We start from the raw sequence: 26,604 nt of genomic DNA, 5'->3' as shown, positions 1-26,604 counted from the left end.
CCCCAATTGGAAAGGCCTTTAACCACCTTATAAGTCTTTAGTATATGTACCAGTGGCACCCAGGGTATGGTTGTTAAAGGGGTCAACCTGAGTGACCCAAGTAAACTACTGACAGCAGGCCTGCCATTGTAGACTGCAGGAGCAGAGCAAACTGCCAGAACTCAACGCTGCCCTCACCATGTGTCGCATGATCAATGTACTATTTCTGATGTATGCTAATCACCCTGAAGGAAGGCCACCTGAGCCCAGGAGGCAGGTTGCATTATATTAAAGGTATGGTCATGTAAGTACAAGCTTAAATGTCCTTATAGTGGCCTTTACCATTAAACATGGACTGGCACCCGGGCAAACCTTAGGTTGGCATCTCCATTATGGTACCGCCGAACTATGTGATGTTTGTTGTCAAACAATGTGCCTCATCACCCCTGACACAAATCTCATGTTGAGGACGATGTGGCATGCACCCAGGTGGCCACCTTAGAGATTTCCCACCTGGTTGCCTCAGCTTTTCCTGTGCTCTGGCTGCCACCCGCAGCTGTTGCCACTAAGAAAGGAATTATACCCCCTGCCAGGAGGTATGTACTCTTCCAAAAGTTAGAAATAATTACCTGGATGGGATGGAGGTCACACCTCCCTCTCTGAAAGGCTGGCTAGTGAAGTGGCACATCAAGACGGTGAGCTTCAAAGCCTCCACCGCCTATGATATGCAACCAGGTTGCCACCTAAAGGAGGAAACAGCCTTTGCCCTAACCCCAGGAAGATTTGCACACAAGCATGTGGGAAAAGTTAGTGTACACCCCCAGAAGTCTAGCCACACCTCTAGGGTGGGCTATCTGGTCTGTATAGCTGAGGAAGACTTCTAACATTTTTGAGGGTGATAGAATAGAGGGTACTGGGTAGAAAAGGTGACCCCTCCCAGATGTGGTCACCTCATGGGCAGATTAGCTGCTGGGGCTATAAAGCCCATTGGCCATTGACCACTTGCATCCACACTCCTAGACAGACATTGATTGGCTGACTGCTGAGTGCTGACATCTCTAGATGTTTTAACTCGCAGCTCTACGGGAGCAGGATCAGTGGCATTGGCATCAGCCTTGAGCTCAAAGCTCTCAAACGTGGCTCCTGGAGTGGCCCTTGTGGTCCTAACGGCAGGCAGGTTTCAGACAAAACCACAACACAGCAACAGAGGCATGGCGGCACCAGCCTAGTCCAAGGCAGGGCTGGACTGGACACAGGTGTACGGTGAGACTGATAGCCCAACGCTGGGAGCTGCCCAGAGCTGCCTGGAACCAGAAGCAGTGAGCTGTCGTCTCCTTCAGCTGCCGCTGTTTACCGCTGAGCGGGCTGAATCCTCTCCGCTCCTGCAGCATCAGCGGTGGCCAACCTACCTAACACCACCCATCTTGAAAGGCAGCATTGCACCACCGCAATGCCGCAAGGCCCCAGGAGGCACGGTTTGCCAGGGGGCAGCCCCCCTGAAAACACTAAATAATCTATGAACAGCCCCCCGACAGGCTGCAACTAGCAGTTGCAGCAGGCGACCTGAGTCTAGAGCCCTGTACCATGTGCCTTCACATCAACCCTACCCAAAGTCCAGTGCTGGAGCAGAGTTTTCAGTTTGAAAATTCTGGGGCTTTTGAAGCTCTGGCATGTCTATTCGTTGTATTAATTTATTAATAATTAATAATTAATTATTTGTCTTGTGCAAGTGCGTTTATATTAATCAATCCGTTTGTCCTAACAAGAGAGGGTTACACGTGAGTGTGCTTAAATGTGCTGTTTTTTAAAAAAAATAACGTGCGTGTTTTTATGTTTAAACGTTGCTATGTGCTGTTTATTTTTGAGCACAAAACGCTTTCCGAATTAATGCTTTTCCATGTTGCAAGTGCTAGATAAATGCATACACATAAGGGTATTAGTGGGGTTAACACTGTTTAATCACTATACTGTAGTAACGTTGTTTTTGTCTCTTTTAATTAAGATGGTCTATTAAGGCCTATGTTGGCCTAAGAAAAGATGGCCGAATAGTGAGCCTGGCTGTGATTATAATATGAAAACTGTGACATTTAGCTAGAATAGGTAATTATGAGAAATGATTTACTCTGATTGATTTCCTTGACTAATTTTAGATAAAGCAATATAATTTTAAACATGGTGTTGGATATTCTTTCTTGTCAATTATTGGGTTTGCATTATTGATTATTGATGTATATATTGTATAGGTTATGCTTAGGGACAGTCACAAAAACCAGGTCTTATCGACCTCGGTATAGATGCAGGGTGTTTAGGAGTGTTTTCCTTCCACAGATTTATTGCTGGTAGAGTATTTGAGCGTATGTTAGTGAAATGGGCCCTAGCGTATGATGTATGCATGTGCGTGTAACTGTGAGATTACTTTATTCGTGGTAGTGGGAATATTGTACACACCCTGATCTCTATCAATTTCCTGGTAGCAGAGATTGATGGTTTTTGATGATTGTCTTGATTAGATAAGATTGTTTTTATTGATTATTGATTATTGGTTCATGTTGGTATATGTACTAATACTATATGTTGGAGTCGTAATGTTGAGTTATATGTAGTGCTTCTGGAACTTGGAAGCTGTAGCAGTTCCGTAGTAGGGCAGAGGGAAGTAAATGCTGCTCTCGGGAAAGACGGAATTGTAAGGAATAACGTGTGACAATTGAAGTTGCGCGTCACATTGTCTGGGTTCGGAATCAGTGACATCGTCGTATGTTACTATTAGATATTTCTGGTATATAAGGAGTGTGTATGATAGTGAAGGTTATCTGTGAAACTCTGGTCTTAAGTCCCAGGGATCCGTAAGGATTTCCGTTAAAGCTTATCGCGGGAGGAGTAATAGGTATTCTCTGAGCTTATTTGAAGAACTGGGCAAAGAAAGCTTGCTTAGTTGGTGTATATGTTATAATTCTGTAGTGGAGCAGATTGTCTGTTCTCGGGAAGCAGGATTCTGTGCGTATGTACTATATTTCCTTTGTATGAATGTGCGTGAATGTTTGTACATTTAGTTGATTGTAAGACTCTTTGGACAAGTCCTAGAGGAAACAGTTAATGAATGTATGTTAGTAGTAGGGCAGAGTAGAAGAAGTGCTACTGTGTCAATGAAAGGTCTCTTATGAAATAGACTCTTTTTTACTATTCTGTGGTTAGCGAAGCAGACAATGGAGATGTTTTTATGTTGTAACTAATAGATTTTGTAGAAATTTTGACACGAAGTCTACTGAAAAGATTTTGTAAAGGAGGGGTAGACGAGTGACAGAAGACAGGAGACAAACTGCAGCGACAGTTGACGTCAGAAAGACCGCGCTCGGATTGGATGATAGATCAGAATAGTGCTTGCGCTAAGATTGGTGCGTTAGTGTGAGCCGCGCAAGGATTGGAAGGGCTATTTAGTGACGTAAACGTTCCAGGATTGGTGCGTTAGTGTGAGTCGCGCTGCAATTGGTTAAAAATTCGTATTGCATATTTATAATACGGAAAGAGTAGAGAGTTCTTTGTAAACGCTAAAATGTATTACCAAGAAGAGAAAAAGAAGAAAACATTTTTTGGTAAAATTAAAAAGTGGTTTAGCAAGGATAAAGATGTTAAAACAAGAGAGGGTGAGTTGTTACCTCCACCGAAAACACCTGCATCCTTCATGGCTGCAAGACATGGGTTTCATACCTGTATATGGTTGGAGAATTGGGTTAGGTATACTAAAGAAGATGGTGTTCTAGCATTTCCAGAACATGGTTCATTTAATCTGGCCGTGTTGAGAAATTTACGGGAAAAGATGCTATGTCTTGACCCGAAACCGAGACCTACACAGTTCGAGGCTTTAATGGAATGGGAAGAGGAAGTACATGAGAGAGAGAAACAAAGATCTGGAGGGTACTATAGGTATATGTTTGGGAGGAGACATGATCGTGAGACTCATCATGATCGAATGAAAAGGTGGCGAGATGTTAGTATGTCAGAGGGATTATATCCGATGAGAACAATTGAAGGAGGAGCAGAAAGGGTTCCTGAGTCAGAAATAAGAAAATATGGAGTTAATGAGTATGAGGATGAAGTCTTAAATGACATGATTTACAAAAGACCACCTCCATATAGACCAGAACCGGACAAAAGTACACCAGTTGTTTCTCCGATAAGAGATACAGTTTGTGTTAGTGAGACGGAAAATGAAACACCTGAGGTGAGAAGTGATCATTACCTTGATAAGAATGCCAGACAATTAGCCAGAACTACAACAGAGTTGACTGAGAAGATTAGGGAGTTAACGAAGAATCTAGAAGCTGTTACGGTGCCTGTAACAATAGGTCCAGTTATGCCTGTGTTTGACAAACAGAGGACAGGTGAGAATGGACTGGTGATTCCATATGTTGGGAATAATCTGACAAATTCAGTTGGTCCTTCAGGAGATTCAGGCAAAAGAGCAGAAAGAAATGACCTGAGACAATCAAGACATGACACATGTAGTGAAATATTGGATGCTAGTGAAGCTAGTTGTTCAGGGATGCCGATTTTAGAACCGCAAAAGAGAGTGGTTCCAGTGAGAAAAACTGCTGAAATAACAGTTGATGATTTGAATGATTGGATGAAGGTTCTACAGAAAAAGGATAAAGATTCACAAGTAATTGATGTAGCTAAGTTACGTGTAGAACTAGAAGAGCTTGTCACAGGAACAGTTCCAACAGAGATTCTGAAGAGTCATCATGATGGTGAACTAATGTTTATGTGTAAGAGTGTTACCTGGAGAGGAAGGAATACACATGACAGGCTAAGAGCAATAGCAAATGAACAGGGAGTTGACATTGATAAAGTGAAAGCTTTACAAAGAACTTACAGGATGGATTTTACAGAGAAGGATATTGAAAATTTGAATGCTACTGGTAGAACAGGACAGATTAAGGAAATGGTAGCATTATTGCGAAGATGGGGTGATGTTGAAAAGTGGAAAGATAGGTGGTACAAGAAAAGAGATGAGACTGAAGATAGAACAACTTATTCAGCATTTCCAGTGAGAGAAAAGGAGAAACCAGTGGATAATTATCCTATGAGAGAAATACCTGGAGGAGGATATGTACATGTTTCATGGACAAGACAGGATATTTTATCATTTACGAATGATTTCCCTCGATTGAGAGAAAAGCCCGTCGAGTGGTATAGGCAGGTAGATAGGTTTGTGAAATTGTCAAAAGTGCTGTGGGTTGACCTGAATAGTCTGTTTGATATAATTGTTCCAGCAGACTTGTGGACTGAGTGTAAAATAGTTGTGAGTTGGCCTACTGAGGAATATCCAAGAGACCCAAGAACAGGGGCACCAGATCCAGAGGTAATGAGGAAGTATGATCAGGTGATGGTATACCTGAAGAGTAAAGTACCTGCAAAAGAAACAGACTGGGTAAAAATAGATCGAACACAACAGGAAGCGAAAGGATCAGTTCATGCTTTTTATGAGAGGCTGATACTGGCATTTAAACAATTCAGTGGAGATGAACACCTGGGTGACAAAGATTTGAGTCACTTTGTATACAGATTTGTATATGGCCTTAGACCTGAAATTGGTGAGAGAATTCGTGAGCACACAGTGGATTGGCAGAGTAAGAAAGTAGATGAGATTCTGAGACATGCAAAATACTTCAGTGATGAAATTGAAGCAAAACAAAGAAAGCTGAAAGAGAAAGCAATGTGGGCACAAGTGAAAGTTGCGGAGAGACAGGAAGCACAGTTAGTAGAACAGGCGAATAATCCAGGAAATAATGCAGGAAATAGACCCAGATATGCAGGAAAAGGAAAAGGAAGTCTTGAGGAAGCGAAGAAAAAGTTTCCTTGTCACAACTGTGGCCAATTGGGGCATTGGAGATCGGAGTGTCCTAATCCACCATTAGTGAGTAATGAGAGTAAACCTTTAAATCAACAGGTGCAGAACCAGAACGAAGGAAATAATCAACAGCAGCAACAACAGAAAGTTGTGAGACAGCAGAGTCAAGAGCCAAAACCGCCCTTGCCGCAGAATAGAGGGTTACAAAAGTATAATCAGGATTCTACAATGATGAGCAGGTAAACAAACCAAGACGTTCTAACAAAGTACAGCAGTACTTGTTAAAGAGTGAAGGGAGTGAGTCTGAGGGTGATTATTGACGGTGCCGAGGAGAGGAAGAAGAGTGCATACTTGGTGCAACTCTAGAAATAGACCAGGCAGGACCATTTGTGGATGGGAAAATAAATGAGGAGAGTGTTACTTTTTTGGTAGACACAGGTGCGACAAGATCAACTGTCAGGTCAACAGATGTTAGAAATCTTCCTCTCTCGGATGAAGCAATCCAAGTAGTTGGTGTAGCCAATACACAAATCAAAACACGTCTTACTGAACCTGTAAGAGTACAGATAGGGAAATTTTCAGACATGCATAGATTCATTGTTTGTGACACGAGTCCAGTGAACCTATTGGGTAGGGACTTGTTGTGCAAGATGAACTGCACAATTTTTTGTACACCGGATGGAATAGCCTTTGAGACACCAGATGAAGACGTTTTGTATCGAGTGACTCTAGAAAACAGAGAAAGTGAGTTAATTGGTGCATTTGCTGTGTTTAATCCGGAGGATTTGCCTCAAGAGCTGAGAGATACAGTGAAAAGGACAGTTTGGGATTTTACTGGAGAGGATGAGGGATTGATGAATAATGTAGATCCAGTGAAAATTGCGGTAAAAGAGGGAATCACATATCCTAACATTCCTCAATACAAAATGACACCAGAAATAATTGAAGGGATAACTCCTATAATTGAGAAAATGATTCAGCAAGGAGTCCTGAGAGAACTACTGAGTAGTCCGTGTAATTCACCGATAATGGGACTAAAAAAGCCCAATGGGAAATTTAGGATCGTACAGGATTTGAGAAAAGTTAATCAAATTGTGGTGGCATGTTGTCCTATTGTGCCAAATCCATCAGTGATCCTGTATCAAATTCCACATGATGCTGAGTGGTATACAGTGATTGATTTGTGTCATGCGTTCTTTTCAATTCCGTTGCATCATGATAGCCAGCCGATTTTTGCATTTAGGTTTGGCCAGCGTATCTTAGCATGGTGTCGAATCCCACAGGGGTATACGGAGAGTCCTTCGATATTCAATCAGTTATTGAAGAAATCATTGGAAAGTTTGATCATGCCCGAGAGTTCAGTGCTAGTGCAGTATATTGATGACCTACTGGTGGCATCAAAGACACGTGAAGCTTGTGAAGTAGATACCATAGCTTTACTGACTCATCTGGCAGATGGAGGGTTAAAGGTATCTCCAGCCAAATTACAGTTTTGCAAGAAAGAGGTTCATTATCTTGGACACAATATTGAAAAGGGTCTGAGAAAAGTGACTACTGACAGAATCAGAATAATCAGAGAAATGAAAGCTCCAAAAACCCAGAGAGAAGTGAGAATGTTCCTGGGTATGGTGGGTTATTGTCGTCAGTGGATAATTAATTTTTCCTTGATAGCAAAGCCACTGATTAAACTGACAAAAAGTGAAATGACGGATCCATTGGATCTAGATGCAGAACAAATGGCAGCATTTGAAGAGCTCAAAAGTAAAATGTGTGAGGCTCCAGCTTTGGGTATGCCTGACTATGAAAAAGAATTTGAGCTGTACTGCAGTGAGAGAAATGGATGTGCACTTTCAGTGTTAATTCAGAAGCATGGATTACTGAGAAGGCCTATTGCGTACTTCTCATCGACACTTGACCCTGTAGCTGTGGGTTTACCAGGTTGTCTGAAATCTGTGGCTGCAACATGCAAGAGCCTGGAACAGAGTGAGGGAATCATAATGGGATATCCTGTAAGGGTATTTGTACCTCATAATGTGGCAATTCCTTTGACAAGAAGCAGAACTCAGTACATGTCACATAGTCGATTGACTAAATATGAAAAAGTGATACTGGGAGCATCAAATGTGACTCTCGAGAGATGTGTGAATGTGAATCCAGCGACGCTTTTACCAGACATTGAAAATGTGGGTGTGAAAATGGAAGATGATCATGACTGTTTGGATGTGCTTGAGTACTGTACAAAACCAAGACCAGACATAAGAGATCTACCCTTGAATGAGAGTGATCATGTGTTGTTTGTGGATGGATCATGCCTGAGAAATGATGATGGTGTGCTATGTGCAGCATATGCGGTATGTAAAGTTTCGGAGGTCATGGAAGCATCACCATTGAAAGGAGTAAAGTCTGCGCAAGTTGCTGAATTGATAGCATTGACAAAAGCTTGCGAAATTGGGAAAGATTTGAGGACGACTGTGTTGACTGATAGTCAGTGTGGATTTGGAGTGGTGCATGATTTTGGCCAACTTTGGCTACAAAGAGGTTTCTTGACATCGAGTGGAACTCCAATAAAGAATGCTGAAATGATTGGTAAATTGCTTGAGGCGATACAGCTGCCTAAGGAGTTAGGAGTTGTAAAATGTGCTGCCCATGGACTAGGGGAGGATTTTATAACGGTCGGAAACAGATATGCTAACGATGTTGCACAGTATTGTGCAAAAACAAATCAGTCCATCAACAGGGACAGAGAAGGGGAAATGTCTTTACTCTCTGTGATGTTTACTAATGTCCTAGAGACCTGGGATGAAGTGAAACAGTTGCAAGATGAGGCATGAGAGGAAGAGAAAAAAGATTGGATTAAGGCAGGATGTGCTCCAAGAGAAACAGACCATGTTTGGGTCTACAGAGATGGCAGACCAGTGATGCCCAACTCCATTTTGTCGTCAATGGCAAGGATGTATCATGGACAGGGACATTTGGGGAGGGACGCGATGGTTAGGTCGTTCAAGCAGACCTGGTACAATGCAAAGTTCAGGACAATTGCAGAAATCATCTGTCAGAGGTGTTTAGTTTGTCAGCAATTTAACACTGGGAAAAAGACAGTGGTGAGTCTGGGAACAATAGGCAGAGAAGGAGGTCCTTTTACAAGAATGCAGATTGATTTCATTGAAATGCCCCAAGTAAACAGACTGAGGTATGTTCTAGTGGTAGTCTGTTTGTTTTCAAGGTGGGTGGAAGCTTACCCGACTAGAAGAAATGATGGATTAACAGTGGCAAAGTTACTGTTAAGGGAGTTGATTCCTAGGTACGGGTTTCCAGTAACAGTTGAGTCTGATAGAGGTAGACACTTTCAAAATGAGCTCATGGGTTTGATTTGTGAAGCATTGAAAATACAGCAGAAGCTACATTGTGCATACCGACCAGAGGCTTCTGGTGTGGTTGAGCAGATTAATGGCACAATCAAGAATAGGATTGGAAAAATGTGCTTAGCCACTGGCATGAAATGGCCAGATGTTTTGCCTCTAGTTCTGATGACTATGAGATCTACTCCAGATAGGACTACTGGTTTGAGTCCGCACGAGATAATCATGGGACGTGCTATGCGCCATGCATTCGTGCCTGTCAATAAGTTGGTGACAATAACTGATGACATGATTTTGGATTACTGTAAAGGCCTGGCTGACGCAGTTCATTCTGTGTTTCACCAGGTTGGAGAAGAAGCTACCACACTTGAGAAGAAGCAAGCCCATCATCTGAGTCCAGGAGACTGGGTGAGGATAAAAGTTCACAGAAGAAGAAATTGCTTGATTCCAAGGTGGGGAAGGCTGAGACAAGTTATTCTGACTACGACGACTGCAGTAAAGTGTGCTGGAGTGAAGCACTGGGTACATGCAAGTCATACTCTGAGAGTTCCAAACCCGAAAGAAGGGACTGGTAAAGAGTATTTTGAAGAGTCAGATTCCAGTGATGATGAAGATACAGAATCAGTGGGGAAAGAAGTAGGAAAAGCTTCGAATGAACCACTGCGAGTATCAGGGAAGAGATCAAATTCTGTAAAAGAGCCTGAGGTTTCAAACAGCAGTGAAGGAAAAAGAAAAGAAAAGAGAAATCACACAGAGACTACTCCTGAATCAGAAGAAGAGGAGATTGAAGAACCACTTGAGATTATACTTGAAGAAGTAGGGTCAGAAGAAGATAGAGAGGGACAGATTGCGGAAGACCCCCGAGGAGGTGTAGGGAACATTCTTGATGAGCTAGGTGAAGGGACAAGTAGACAGCAAGAAGATTGCGTGTCGGAGACCCGAGGAGGGACAGGAGTAGGGAAGTCTCAAACAGTGGTGAAAAAATCTGTGGAAAAGAAGAGAGCTGCTGGAAAACGGAAACAAGAGGCACTTGAAACAGATGATGAGGATGAACAAACAGAGGGTCGAGTTCTGAGAAAGAGAACTTGGATTGGAGAAAGAAGTAATAAAGAAATAAAGCCGAAAAAGGTGTTAAGAGGAGACCGTTGGCCTAACAACAGAGTTAAGAGGCTGAGATACAAAATAATAAGAGCAAATACATCAAAAGCTAAAAAAGTGAATGAAGTTTCGAGTCAAAGTTCAAAAGCTGAAGGAGAAGAATCAAAGGAGTCAAACGAACCAGTGGAAATAAAAAGAGTAAGAAAACCCAACCAAAAGTACAGATCACCGGAATGGTCTTATGTGGCACTGTCTGAAGGAGGGAAAGAAGAAGCAGTGACTCGAGATAATCCGGAAGAGATCTTGAGAGAAGTGGTTGAGGAAGATACTGGTGAAATTCTGAAAGTACTCTTGACTGACATTGGAGAAGAGTCGAGTGCTGAGGATTTTGATGTTGGAGATCTAATACAATTTGATGTTGAAGAAATTGAAGTGAAGAATGACAAGTATCCAAACTGAATAAAGAAGGATTCACTTGGATTAAGTGAACAGAGAGATCATTTGGAAAAACTGAAAGCTGAAAATTTGCTGAAGAATTGAAGAAGTTCCAAAAGTAGTGGAGTAGTAGAGGCTAAACTAAAATGGCTAACATAGAGGATAATAGAAATAGATGTGCCTTCCTTAAGAGGTGGTGTAGGATGTGCTGCTGCTGTACTGGATTATTAATGCTTCTATGGGGTGTTTTAGTTTTATTAGTTACTTTTAAAGTAGAGTTTGAGATGCGTACAGAGAATGTGACAAATATAGAGAAGAATTCACAAAAAGTAGTTCCAATTAGAATTAGTAATACTTACATACATAAAGATAGGTCAATTAATAACTTTTCTAGTAATGTTTTTTCGAAACTGTTATATGAATATGTGAAGACAATGGAAGTAAGGGATTGCTACGTCTGTATGCAATTACCTGCATCCGTTTCAGAGGGTTTTACTTATCATCATTTACCAGCTACATATGGTATTTCCTGTAGTATTTTAAGTAGTGTTTTTTATTTGTTAGGGAAAGTAGATTATAAGATGTCTAACAGGGATAGTATTTTTGGGCATTTGCCAATGAACAAAGAGCTGAATCCAGCTAAAGAAGCTAACACTTTTGGTGAGATTTTTATTGAAGAAAAAGGATTAACATTAGATTACATTTTTAAGAATAATTTAACTTGCAGTTTGAAAGGAGAGGAGAAAGCTTTCCTGGATATGGTAGAAGAAAGGAGATTGAACATGCATGAAAAAGCAGGAAAATATAAAGTGAGTGAGACAATTTGGGACATTGAGATGGGAAAAGAGTTGAAGAATGGGGCTAGTCCAACTTTAGCTCTAGATGCACCACAGAAGGGTAAACTTTGTATTACAAGAAGGAAATCCCAATATGATACATATTTTGTCGGGACTAGTGAGTGCCATGATACATACTTCATTGCAACAGGTTGGGGTTTCAGAGGTGGTGAAGATACAATTTTTCCAGGAGTATATTATGTTTGTGGGAATAAGGCTTATTACAAGTTGCCTGACCATTGGTATGGCACATGTTATGTGGGCCTAGTTTTTCCAAAGATTTTTCATATAGATAAAATAACAGATGTAGAGCATATTAATTTACTAATGCGTTTTAAGAGAGAAACTTGGTCTGAAATAGTGGGTGATATTTTTGGGGTTTTGATTCCAGCAGTGGGAATTTCTTTGAATGCTTATGGAATTCGGAAACTGTCCACAGTGGTTGATCGCTTATCGACAAATACCGCTGGAGGGTTTCTTTTGGTGAATACGGAATTAAGTGCCGTACGTGCCATGTCTATGCAAAATCGACTTGCCCTTGATATTCTATTGGCCAAGGAGGGTGGAGACTGTGGAATGCTGAAAGTTCAACATTGTTGCACTTACATTCCAGACGAAAGCAGAGACCTGAAGGTCTATATCAAAAATATTACTGATTTGCATGAAGAATTAGTACCACTTGAAGCTGAGAGTTTATGGACTAAAATAGCTAATAAAATGATAGCTGTTAAGGATTTTATTGCAAAGATAGGTAGTACTATTATAGGTAGAATATTGTTTCCCTTGTCTTGTATAATTGTGGCTTTATTAATAATAAGATTGGTGTGTGTGTGTTGTAAAAACAGGGGAGGGAGGAAGAAATTGAATAAAGAAAAGAAAAACAAGAGGTTGAAGAGAGAACCTCAAGAAATTGAACTAGAAGAATTGAGGGAGAGTGTTTACTTAGAGACAAAAAGGGATGATGAAAGAGTGACTGGTGTTTAATGTTGTGTAAAGGGGAAAAGACATTTCCGATTTCTCCTAAAATGGGACTAAATTTTCACTAATTTTTTTTTTGGGTTTATTTGGTGATAAAATCACCAAAGGGGGGATTGCTGGAGCAGAGTTTTCAGTTTGAAAATTCTGGGGCTTTTTAAGCTCTGGCATGTCTATTCGTTGTATTAATTTATTAATAATTAATAATTAATTATTTGTCTTGTGCAAGTGCGTTTATATTAATCAATCCGTTTGTCCTAACAAGAGAGGGTTACACGTGAGTGTGCTTAAATGTGCTGTTTTAAAAAAAAAATAACGTGCATGTTTTTATGTTTAAACGTTGCTATGTGCTGTTTATTTTTGAGCACAAAACGCTTTCCGAATTAATGCTTTTCCATGTTGCAAGTGCTAGATAAATGCATACACATAAGGGTATTAGTGGGGTTAACACTGTTTAATCACTATACTGTAGTAACGTTGTTTTTGTCTCTTTTAATTAAGATGGTCTATTAAGGCCTATGTTGGCCTAAGAAAAGATGGCCGAATAGTGAGCCTGGCTGTGATTATAATATGAAAACTGTGACGAGGGAGACCCCTGCTGGAAATGGTCCTGAAGCTAACTGACCATGGTCCTTGTTGAAAAACTTTCCATGAGGACAGCAGCAGTTTTTGGGAAGTCTCCAAGAGAAGTGAAAGTGTCCTTGGCAGCCTTGGGAAACAAAGGAGCCTTAGAGGGAAGCTCTGAACTGTGGCTCGATGGCCGAGGAGAAGCAGGATAATTGTGATACATGTTTTATTTTCTTGGTTCCTGTTCCGTAGTTTTCGTTATGTGTACTTTTCCTGAGCGGAGATTCTCAAATGTAGCGATGTTACATCCTTTCCTTCTCGCTCTGCTCAGCAAGTCCGGCGGACATTATAGTTTTTTCTATGTTCCCAATGTATCTTTCTATTGTTTAGAGACTATAAGAGATGTTAGCCTAGAGAGGCCTTTTGCCACTTGCCATTTTGCCTTTGCCGCGTACCGAATCTGCGTTGCTGAGGATTGATGCTGAAGGGACATCGTCTTGAGAGACATTTACCGAGAGACTTGTCCTGACCCGTTCTGACATTTAGCTAGAATAGGTAATTATGAGAAATGATTTACTCTGATTGATTTCCTTGACTAATTTTAGATAAAGCAATATAATTTTAAACATGGTGTTGGATATTCTTTCTTGTCAATTATTGGGTTTGCATTATTGATTATTGATGTATATATTGTATAGGTTATGCTTAGGGACAGTCACAAAAACCAGGTCTTATCGACCTCGGTATAGATGCAGGGTGTTTAGGAGTGTTTTCCTTCCACAGGTTTATTGCTGGTAGAGTATTTGAGCGTATGTTAGTGAAATGGGCCCTAGCGTATGATGTATGCATGTGCGTGTAATTGTGAGATTACTTTATTCGTGGTAGTGGGAATATTGTACACACCCTGATCTCTATCACCAGCACGCAAGGAAGGAGGAAGAGGTAAGGGTGCTACCAACTTAGATTTCCTTGGTTGGGCCCTAAGGGAGGGTAGGTGGTGAGGGTGCGGTGCATTAGGCACTGTGCTAGGGGGTCTTAGGCTGCAGGGGGCAGAGGTATCCATCCAGGTGCAGGTGTGGCTTGCACACTGTAGCATCCCCCCACCTTCAACCACTCCTCCTCCCACTAACCACATCCCTACCAGCCCACTGGACCTGAATCAGCACCACCAGTACTATCATAATTAAAGTCTCCACAATGAGGTCTGGCAAAGTGAGAGAGCCAACCCTCACATACAAAAAGAAGAAGTACCATCAAAACATTAGCCCCACAAGTTCTCACATTGCTGAGTCTCTAGAGAGTCTGGGCAGGGGGTTCAAGGCCCAGAGCAGGAAAGTACTGTTAAGCATTGATGGGGCTACCTCAAGGACGGTGTCCTGCACTTATCAACCAAACATTGACACCAAGTTTTCATTCCTAAAGGACCCTGGTACCGCTATTTTCTCCAGTAAGGAGAGGATTGAGGGTCTCTTAACCTCCCTACAACCAGAAGCTATTGTTCACAGCTCGGAGGGCGTCATGAACACAGTACCCCTGCCTATTGTTACTGCCCTGGCTGAGGAAACTAAACCTATAGGAATTAATGATACAAACCTAGATGGCAAATATGGGCTGGAGATCATCGTCACTCATAGCGTGGAAGCAAAGAAAACAACCAGTGGGGCAGATATTATTGGAGCAGATATTTCTTTGAGTCTTGAACTGCTCCGGGGAGAGAGCCCGGAACCCCCTGGGCCCAATACTTCAGCATCAATCCAAGAGACATAGGCGAGACAGTCATCATATCTCCTGACCAAAGCCTTCCACCGCCAGCTGCACATGGCTACCCATGTCATCACTGGGGTTAGGCCATCTAGAGCCAGTCACCACTGGAACAAGAGTGAAACCCCACCCCCAGTCACCCCACTCTCCAGCCCACGTCACAGCATTCGCAGAATTCTTGAGGCTGTTATCATTTGAAAAACTCCTACTTATTGATCAAGGAGGATATCCCAGGCTTAGACTATATTATCTCATACCTTGCAACTCAGGAGTGGGACGATCTTGTGGCTTCTTATACACAAAATCCCCCCCCAGGTGGCAGACACTCAGCCCTCTAAAGCAATCCTAGAAACTGAAAGCAAAAACAAACAGAATACATCTGTACAGCTCTCCTTAACACCATGCAGCTCTCTGTGACAGCTCTGCAATACCAGTTGGACAAAATGGACATACAACTATTAGTACTCCACTCTCTAGCAGTATACGTTTCTGGAACTGAGTAGAAGCACGCAGAACTGAACAGCCTGATCAAATGATTACAGTCTGATCCCCAGGTAATGCAAGAAGATTGCACCTGCACTCCAGTCTTGGAAAAATGATCTACTCCCTGACATGTTAGGAGATCTATTACTCGCCTTGAAACAAAACTCTAGACTGAAAAAGGATGCCCTGCTCAGCCCTCCAACTTCACAACTGGGGTCATTCGGGCCCGAACTATTCCTAGTAGTAGTTCAGGATTAGGATCATAGTGCAAGCAAGACTCAACACTCAAACGGTTCTCCTGTCCCCCTAAATCCAGCACAACTCTTGTCCCCTCCCTTCCTCCTCTCAAGCAGGCTGACCACAAACATGAGCAGCACAACTCTCAAGCACACCAAAAACAAGAAGGAAATAGAAAGATCGAGACTGCCGGGTATTTCCAGACTGAAACTACCCTTTGAGGGTCAATATTCATCAAGCAGAGGCTGCAGTCTGCATCATCAATCCCTCCACACAACAGCCTGGCAACCACGATAGGAGGGACGGCCATCAGGAGTAGACTTAGGGAGCAATGGCGGGGGCCACGATAACTCTACTAGTGGTGCAACTACACCAATCCGGAATGTGCCAGCCCAGAGCCAAGAAACTCCCCTGTGACCCTCACTAAGCTCAGAGGCCCGACAGACATCACTGCCATGCAAAAAAGGCACATTTTTGGGCGGTTCCTACCAGGATGTGAATTTAATACCAAAAGGGCAAACAACCACGTCCCACAGAAAAAATATGTTGTCAGCAGCGACACTGTCAATTATGAAGCATACAGTCACCACAATTGAGATAAGCAATAAACGTATCCCCATAATGGCATGCGCTAACTTGCTGCTGAGCCAGGCCCTAGTCAGGGGCCAGTTGGACACCAACTCCAGTCAAGAACCTAACTCCACAGAAACTTCTCGTCATTCTGCAGCCCATCTGTGACCCAGCTAGGGAACAACTTGACACCAGCACTTTAATTTTTTTACTGGAATGCAAATCAAATGGGAGAAGAGATATTCTAAATAGAGGAAACATATGTAGCGCCATGTGCACAGATGTATCCCGGGACCTTACTAGTGTGCACAGATAAAACTTGGATACCTCGAATTTTGGATGTTATTTATATGTTACCTTGAAGCAAATTGGAATGTACAGAACCTTTGTCAGACTCCATGATTCTTGAACATAATGATTAGCCTTGAGAAAGCCCTGGCTTACCTTGCCACCTAGGGCGAAACACGTGTCATCTGTTTCCTTTCTTTAAATTTTTTCCGAAATATAAGTTAAAAAAAAGTTAAATGGATCTATAAAGCAGTGAATGAAAATAAAATAACTACCTTCACTCAAACCAATTTGGACTTCTGTGCTCTGTCAGAAGAAAAATGAATTATCCGATTAGCTAAAACAAATCGTTTGGAAGGGAGGAACAATTGCTTACACCCCTACTCCTACTTGTTAATATGAGGCTGGAAAGGTCCAGAACTTCAAGCAAAGTTCCTCTAGTATTTTAGGAATTCATATCCAGAACCAGGATCTCTGGACCGTCTGTTTTCCTTTGAATCAGGGGAAACATAATGCGCCTCCTAGGGACGATCAAAGGCCTGGAGAACCTGCGTTCATCTGACTTTGTACCTATTGGATTTGTCCACATGGACAACCAGCAGAAAAATGAGGCAACCAAAGCTACATGGTCCTCAACTGAGATAGCGAGGATGATCTTGGATGAACAACCTACGTTCCAGCGCTCAGGGACAAGGCTGCTTCCCCGTCATAATCCCGGCCATCCTACACCCTTGCTCATTGAAAATAAATCAAGGACAACCTGTAAGGCCCCAACACTGCCTAATCAGTACTCAAGGGCGCTAGAAGAACATCTAAAACGGCTAAACCCGAACTTCACACCAGCAGAAATATACAAAGGGAAGAAGCAGCTGGACAGAACTGAAACGCGGGAACCCTCACAACAAATGGCATTAACAACAGCCATTGACAAAAAATCCAATACATCAGGCCCACTCTGACCAGGCCAAGGCCAATTCGCTTATGCTCCTGGAACATCAACGACTTAGCAAACATAACATCAGATTCTCATCTCCTGTTCTATTTCCAATCCTTTGTTTACATTCTTCTGCACGAAACCTGTCTTAAACATCCCTTTCACATGCAGGGCTTTTTGAATCACCATGTTCCTGCACAGAATGAGCCAGATATTGCCATCAAATGGGTGTTGTGGCACTATATACATAAATAGCAACCACTGGCCCTGCTAAGAAGTTGAAGGTGAAGACTACAGCACCAAGTGAAATACAAGCAATAAGAATGACATTCAGGAGGGATAACGATGAATGGTAGTGATAATAAACGTCTACCTGCCCCCCAGGGACAGGGCCAAGGGCTCAAAGCAACTGATTAGTGAATTACTAAGGTTCCTTGAAGAACAAACATCCAACTTGATATTAACAGGGGACCTCAACCTTCACCTTCTCGGGTCAACAGCGTATGAAGTTCTTTTACTTGCCTAGTCACCATAATGGAACATCCCAGAACAGGGGGTTTAGTAAAGCAGGCAAACAATCCAGTATCAGGACAAAACTTCAAAAGGACATTGGAGAACCTCAGCTTCCGGACTCTGAATGGACGTTTTCCAGAGGACAAACCACCTGCACAAAAGTTACACTTGACAACCACTAATTCAACATTTGACTACATGTTTTTCACCCACCCCATGCTCCACAAAATCTCTTTTTTTCATCTGGAAGTGACAGACATGAGTGATCATCTCCCACAAGAAGTCACCTTCAAAGTTTTAGCCACTCCCCTCTGCCTTCCAACTGAAATAATTAAAACTGCACCCCTTCTTCGGTGAATAAACCCCTGGAATTAGCCAAAAGCTTACTCCACCAGATGCAAATTACACCTAGGAACCCCTTAGTTGCATGGGAAACCTTAACCAAGGAATTCACTAATACATTTGCCACCGATATATCAATTAGAAGTATGCCCCAGGCCAGGAGGTGCTCAGCAAACTCCAATGCTTTGCAGTTTGCCCAAACTAGGAGGGTCAAGCAATCTATAAGCAAAACTCTAAGAATACTTCGCAGGAGTCCACAAGATTTCACTCTGCAGTGTGAATTGGGATGTCATGGAGCCACTTTAAAAAGCTAAATGGGAACATAAAAAGACATTTGGGCAATGCTACTTCACGATATAAAGAACAATGGCAGTGCATGGTTCTGGCGAACGGTTAACTCACTTCAATGCCCGACCATTTAAGAATAAACTTTCCTCTACCTGAGGAATCCTAGTCAAGTTTTTGTTCAGGCATTTCAACTGCCCAGAGTAGTGTGAGACATTCTCAGCAATCTGCACAAATCCAACAGATGAAACACTCCCAGATCCCATAAATGACACCACTATTAATAATGCCGGCATAGTATCCCAAAACAATGAGTTTGTACAAATCACTCGGGTGGACACTCTCAAAATAACAGCACAGCAAATCAAGAGACAGATAGCCAAAGGGAGGCGGGAAAGCACCTTCAGCCCCAACAGGATACGACCTGCATTGTTCAAGCAAACCCCTTCATACTGGTCTGGAATCATGGAACCAGTGTTCCAACAAATTCAGAGGAAGAATCGATGCCATCCGACTGGAAAAGATTCATAATATCCCCTATCTACAAGTAGGGCGATAAGACCAATAAAAAAAACTACTGCCTGGTTGCCTTGATTGATAATGATGCCAAATACTATGCAGAATGATCCTGGAGGAACTAGCGACCTGGGCTGCAAGCAAATACCTCTAATACAAACTGGCTTCTGCAAGCACAGGGGAATCACCACCACCATCATGGCCTAATCCTTGCTGACTGACGCTGCTAAAGAGGCGAAGCAATCACAATACTTATGCTTTATCAATTATCGTTCTACCTTTGACAATGATGACAGTGCTAAATTATGACAGAAGTTGCCCAACTGGAATATTCCACCAGCACACAGTCTTCTGGATAAAAGTCAGACTGGGGCCTGGGACACACCTACCTAGGTTAATTCCAACCACCAAAGGGTTAAAACAGAGGTGCGTCCTTGCCCCCTCTCTGTTCAACCACAATACCCGCGCTCCTATACCTCTTGCCCTGGAAGTGGAATACATCAATGACCGCCTGCCACCTATGCGTAACCGGAGGTGAAGACCTTTTGCACTAAATATGTATCTGCACAAACTATTGGAGGAGAGACTATCAATGTTCTGCCCCCTCTTCAATCAAAGAAGCATTCCAACCTGCAAACAGGTGGCATTGACATGTTTTGATCTGACCGTTCCTCAACTAAACTGCCAATTTGTGAGATTCCTCAACATAGTAGAAAAGAGACTGGCACCATTGCCATTTTGTGACGGAAAAACAGGCAAATTAAAGACGTCTCAAGAAAAAACAGACTAAGTACAAAACTGCAGTAATTGAACACAAACTCTATGCCACCATGTTGGAAATGCTCAAGCCGGCTTGCCCTCATCCAAGGCCATAACTGATGAGGGGTACAGTTCTCAAGCACCTTGCTATCTGTTTAGGCACTTATGTGCAGGAAGGTGACACCTTCCTGCACATAAACAATCCTTCATGGAGTTTTGCTGTTTCTATGTGTGCTGCACAATGCAGCACACATAGAAACAGCAAAAACAAGGAGAAATAAAGCATTTCTGCTACTTTCATTATGTTAAGACCAGGTTTTCCCTGGTCTTAATTTTGGTGCTGCCCCATATTGTAAATATGGGGCAGCTTTAAAATCAGTGGGTGTTGCGGAGGGCCGTCCACTGCAAAACCCATTGCCCACCTCTTTCAAACTAAGTATAGCACGAAAGGGTGCCTTATTTACAAGGTGATATATAAAGTGGACAACCCAATATACCCTTGAGGGCTTGGGTAAATATAAATGTACTGGTAGAGGAGTGCCTTCAAGGGATTTTTTTAGAATACTCAGTTGTATGATTATTCAATTTTAGGATAAATATATACCCAAAGACCAAATCACTCTTGGAGTTAGAGTATTGTAGGCTGTACACTATGCATTTGTCATATATATGTGCATCACCTCAAAATGAACAATCAAATCAAATAGTCAAATAATCAAATGATCGGAAGAAGCAAAAGGTGTGTAGAAAAAGACAAATTTATATCAATGAATGTTATTAGGGTACCTAAAATGTAGACAGCTATACATAGATTCGGAAGGAAATTATACAATCAATAGTTCCTTCACTCAAAAATAAATCAAACACTTTTTCTCGACAATACTCAATAATTATATAGAAAACAGTGTGAAAGTCGCACTCGACTTCATGCTGCCCGAACGACTGCTGTACTATTGCCAGTAATCTTCGAAGGAAGACACGTGTACTCTACAAAGAGACTTGTCCGGAACCTTGCTTGGAACTTTAAGCCACCCGACGAATACACTCTGTCGAAATGCCCATTTAAAATAAGTAATATTTCAAATTAAATTTGTACGCCCCGAAGGCTGATTAACATACGACCAGTTTCCTGTGAATTAAAAGACACGTTGTCTATGTGATTCGTTTAAATAAGATCAATCTACCACTAACTATTCTAAGCGGAGATTGGAAATATCTACTCTGGATTTGTACAAGAGTATACCTCCAGGGGTCAACTTTTAATCCACTTGTCCTGAAGATGGTCTTACGAATTGAAACTTAAAGACCGAAACGTCGACTTTCACACTGTTTTCTATATAATTATTGAGTATTGTCGAGAAAAAGTGTTTGATTTATTTTTGAGTGAAGGAACTATTGATTGTATAATTTCCTTCCGAATCTATGTATAGCTGTCTACATTTTAGGTACCCTAATAACATTCATTGATATAAATTTGTCTTTTTCTACACACCTTTTGCTTCTTCCGATCATTTGATTATTTGACTATTTGATTTGATTGTTCATTTTGAGGTGATGCACATATATATGACAAATGCATAGTGTACAGCCTACAATACTCTAACTCCAAGAGTGATTTGGTCTTTGGGTATATATTTATCCTAAAATTGAATAATCTTATTTACAAGGTGGCGTTAAGCCACTTAAAGTGGCTTAACACCACCTTGTAAATAAGGCGAAGCCCCTAACGCCACAGGAACTTCGTAAAAAGTGGCACTCCTGTGGCGATAGGGGCTTGTGAATATGCCCTGAATATCTTGGTGCAACCGCAAATGGCGCAAAAAGCATCGAGTTGGATGGATTTTATGTGGTTTTAATTTAATGTTCTTGTTAGAACTGGGGGTCTCTAATTGGCAGACGTAGGTACCTTTGACCAAATAGGGACCCTTGCTTCTAGTCAGGGTAAGGGGGTACACTCCTAAAATAACCCATGCTTACCCCCTTGGTAGCTTGGCACAAGCATGCAGGCTTATCTCAGAGGCAGTGTGTAAAGCATTTGTGAACACATACAGTAATCCAGTGACAACACTACAGGTGGACACCACACAGGTTTTCTATCAATAATAAGTATCCTTTATAGAGACTTGTCACAAGACCACAAACGACAAAAATCCACAATACTGTACTTAAAAAATGATAAAAATAACTTAGTTCTCTAGTTAGTTTTCTGTGATGCGATGAAGATCCGGTGCAATGAAACAAAATGGCATCTTGATGCGACAACGATGCGTGCACGCCTGACGGCCGTGCGGTGACTCAACGAATCTTCTGAGCCGCAACAGGCCCTGCGACATCGTTCTCTGGTGATGCGACGGTGTCTGCTAAGATGGTGACACTCTTCTCCAGGGTTGAGGGGCACCTTGGTGATGCAATGCGATAGCGGCAGCGGTGGCACGCTTTCTCAGCGTTGCGACGACAGCGGCTGAGGCAGCGACACTCTACTCTGGTGATGCAACGGCATCTGCTGGGACAGCGACGCTCTTCTCCGGTGATGCGAGGCGCTTCGGGTGATGCGATGGTGACAGCGGCAGTGGCGGCATACTTCTAAGGTGATGCGACGGCGTCTGCTGCGACGGCGACACTCTTCTCCGGTGATGCGACGACAATGGCTGCTTCTTCATTTTGAGTCGCGCTTCCAGCTTCCAGTGACACACAATCTCTCAGAAGGCCCATATCGACAGCAGGCACTTTAATTCCCAGCAGGAGAAGGCAGGAGAGCTGGTTGGTGAAGTCTGTTGTCCCTGACACTTCAGCAGGAGGCAAGCTCTATCACAAGCCCTTGGAGATCCTTCACAAGTTGATTTGAAAAGCTCAAAGTTCCTTTCTCCTTCCTTTGGCAGTCAGGCAACCACCGCAGCCCAATCCCCCAAACAGAACTCAGCTTAGGGATAGTCTCTTCCTCAGTTTCTCTGGTTCCTCTCCTCAGCAAAGGTTCTTCTGGTTTCCCAAAGTGATCTAAAATTCTGGGCCCTAGGTCCCCCCTTTTATACTAAATTTCTCTTTGTTCTCTGAAGGCAGAGAGGCCTTTGCCTAGTCCAAACCAGTTGTGGTCAGTCTTGGAGCACTTTGTTGACAAGACTCCTTCTTTCCTTTCACAGTGTAGGTCAGGGACATCAGATGCACCACAGGAGGTGGAGCCAGCATTGTGGAGGGAAGGCACAGCCCTATTCAGACCCAGGTGCAACTCCTCCCACCACTTCTCCATGTAGATCTCTCTATTCAGCCTTGTGCTGACTCACCCTGTCTCCTGGAGTCCCCCAGCCCCTGTCACTCAAACTCCAGACATGGAATACACAACCTAGCAGAGGCAGGCTTGGATAGTTAGGAAAGAAAATACCTGCTTTCTACAAGTGGTACTTTCAAACTCAGAATGTTAAAATTAACTTCACTAAAAGCTGTATTTGATCATTAAGTTCAGGCATACTAAACTCAAATTTCTACCTAGTTCCCTGAGTCAGTTAGGATTATAAGAGGCTGGCAAGTGGGTGCACTTGCCAGTCAATATGACAGTACCAGACTGCACATAGGCTCTGCAATGGGAGGCCTGGGACACACTTTACCGGCTGCTTCTGTGGGTGGCACAACCAGTGCTGCAAGCCCACCAGCAGCATTTGATTTACCAGCTCTGGGCACACTCAGTGCACTGTACTAGGGTCTGACAGGTAATCCAAACCAGCCAATAATGGAGTCACTAATCCATACATCAATTTACCATACGGAGCACTTGCACTGTGGCACTGAATAGCAGTGGCACAATGCCCAAAGCATCTAACACCAGCAAAAACACATGAGGCAACAGCAAAAAATGAAAGGGAGACCCACGCCAATGGTGCCAGGTCTAACATGTGTCCCCTCCAGCTGAAATATGGGGAGAACTACCCTACCTCCTTGGAGTTCTCATCACTAAGGCGGCAAAATCTATACAGTCCATCAGCATTGGCGTGTTCTGTTCCAGGGTGGTGTTCCACCATGAAATCCATCCCCTATAGGGAAATGGACCACCTCAACAGCTTTGGATTCTCACCCCTCATCTGCATCAACCATCTGAGGGGCCTGTGGTCTGTCTGAACCCAGAAGTGAGTCCCAAACAAGTATGGTCTCAATTTCTTCAGTGCCAAGACCATAGCAAATGCCTCACACTCAATTGCACTCCACCTCTGTTCCCGTGGAAGTAACTTCCTACTGATGAAGGCTACGGGTTGATCTAGGCCCTCATTTATCTGTGACAAAAGAGCCCCCACACCATGCTCTGTAGCGTCTGTTTGAACGATAAACTCTTTTGAGAAGTTGGGTGCCAGGAGCACAGGCGCCGGCACATGGGCGTTTTCAGGGCCTCAAAAGCTTTCTGACAGGTGTCAGTCCAAATCACTTTCTTGGGCTGATTCCTGGAAGTCAGCTCTGTAAAGGGGGCAACAATGCTGCCATACCCCTTGAGAAACCCCCTGTAATACCCAGTGAGTCCTAAAAAGGCTCTCACCTCTGTCTGGGTCTTGGGGGGTTCCCAAACCAGGATGGTCTCAATCTTGGGCTGTAGGGGCGCCACCTGGCTGCTCTCAACCTGGTGTCCCAAGTACAGCAGGGAACACTGCCCGATCTGGCACTTACTCGCCTTGATCTTGAGGCCTGCTCTCCCCAGCACCATCAACACTTCCCAGAGGTGGCACAGATGTTCTTCCCAACTGGCTCTGAACATTGCAGTGTCATCCAGGTAGGCAGCACTGAACTCTTCCAGTCCTGCCAACACCTGGTTGACCAACCTCTGAAAGGTGGCAGGGGCATTCTTCATCCGAAAGGGCATAACCCAAAACTGGTAGTGCCCATCTAGTGTGGAGAATGCTGACCTCTCTCTTGCCCCATCAGTCAAGGCGATCTGCCAGTACCCAGACGTCAAGTCAAACATGCAGCCCCTAACCGATCCATGAGCTCATCAGGTCTGGGGATGGGGTGCGCGTCAGTCCGCGTAACTGAATTGAGCCCTCGGTAGTCCACACAGAACCGGAGTTCTGGCGTGGCACCCTGTGCGGCAGCCTTTGGGACCAAGACCACTGGGCTGGCCCAAGGACTGTTAGAGGACTCAATCACACCTAACGCAAGCATCTTGGAGACTTCCTCCTTGATGCAAGAACTCACCCTGTCAGTTACCCTCTAAGGTTTGTGCTTAACAGGAGGACTGTCTCCATTGTCCACATCATGGAAGCACCAATCAGTGGCACTGGGAGTCAGGGAGAACAGATTAGAAAACTGTCCCAGCAACTGGTGACAGTCATTCTGTTGCTCAAGGGTTAGGGTGGAAGAGAGGTTTACACCATGCAATGACCCATCTTGCTCTGTCGCCGACAGGAGGTCAGGAAGAGGCTCAGTCTCCTCCTCCATTCCAGCATCTGTCGCTAAGAGCATGCCCACCTCGGACCTCTCCAAGTGGGGCTTCAGGTGATTGGCATGCAGAACCCGCAAGGGGTTCCTGGGAGACAGCAAGTCCACCAAGTAGGTAACAGGACTTTTGCGCTCCAACACCTCAAATGGTCCGGTCCACTTATCCTGGAGCGCGCAGGGCTCCACTGGGGCCATGACACACACTTTCTTACCAGGCTGAAGCTCCACCAGAGTGGCATTCTGGTCGTACCACCGCTTCATCTCCTTCTGGCTGGCTTCCAAATTCGCCTCAGCGAGTTGCTTGAAACGCCTAGTCTGGTTCCTGAAGGCCAGCATGTAGCTATATACCTCCTGCGGAGGTTTCTGAGGAGATTGCTCCCAGCCTTCCTTGACCCGACTCAGAGGTCCTCTCACTGGGTGACCATAGAGAAGCTCAAAGGGGCTGAGCCCTAGAGATTTATGTGGCACCTCACAGTATGCAAAGAGAAGGCATGGCAAGAGAATGCCCCACTTATGCCTCATAGGTTCCTCAAGACAAATAATCATGCCTTTTTGGGGTCCGGTTGAATCTCTCAACCAACCCATTTCCTTGGGAGTGGTGAGGAGTGGTGAACTAATAAGTTACCCCACAGTCCTGCCACAGGGACTTCATATACTTGGAAATGAAGTTGGTATCTTGGTCAGACACCACCTCTCTAGGGAACCCCACATGGGAGAAAATTCCCATCAGTGCACATCCCACCACGGGGGCCGTCACTGTTCTGAGAGGTATGGCTTCCGGGTAACGGGTGGCATGGTCCACCAAGACCAGAATGAACATGTTGCCCATGGCTGTCTTGGGTTCCAGTGCCCCCACAATGTCAATACCCACCCGTTCAAAGGGGGTGCTGACCACAGGGAATGGTTGGAGAGGAGCCTTCTGCTTAGTCCTACTCTTTCCACTTGGCTGGCAAGTCTGACAAGTCCTGCAATGAGTGTCTGAACTCTTGCGCATTTGGGGCCAATATGAGTGACAAGCCTCTCAAAGGTCTTGTCTTCCCCCAAATGTCCTGCCAAAGGCACATCATAAGCCAGCCCCAGTGGGAAGGCTCTGAAGCGCTGGGGTACCACCAGCACACGGGCTGACCCAGGTTCAGCAACCTCAGGCTCACTATACAGGAGCCCATTCTCCCAGTAGACCCAATGTGATCCAGACTGATCACCTACTGCCTAGTTTGCAGCCTGCTGCCGCAAACCCACAAGAGAAGGGCACTTCCTCTGCTCCTCGCAGAACTCTTCCCTGGAGGGTCCTGCTTCCTGCTGCCAATGGGTCAGCTCAGGCAGGTCCCCCAGTTCAGCTACCTGTTCCCCTGTAGGCTCCAGGGCGTCCCCTCAAGGTCTGCCTCCTCCTGGACCGTGGGAACTTCA

This window comes from Triturus cristatus, chromosome 2_2 (assembly GCF_964204655.1).
Source record: "Triturus cristatus chromosome 2_2, aTriCri1.1, whole genome shotgun sequence".
In the NCBI taxonomy this organism is placed as follows: Eukaryota; Metazoa; Chordata; class Amphibia; order Caudata; family Salamandridae; genus Triturus; species Triturus cristatus.
Note: the sequence above shows the minus strand (reverse complement) of the source record.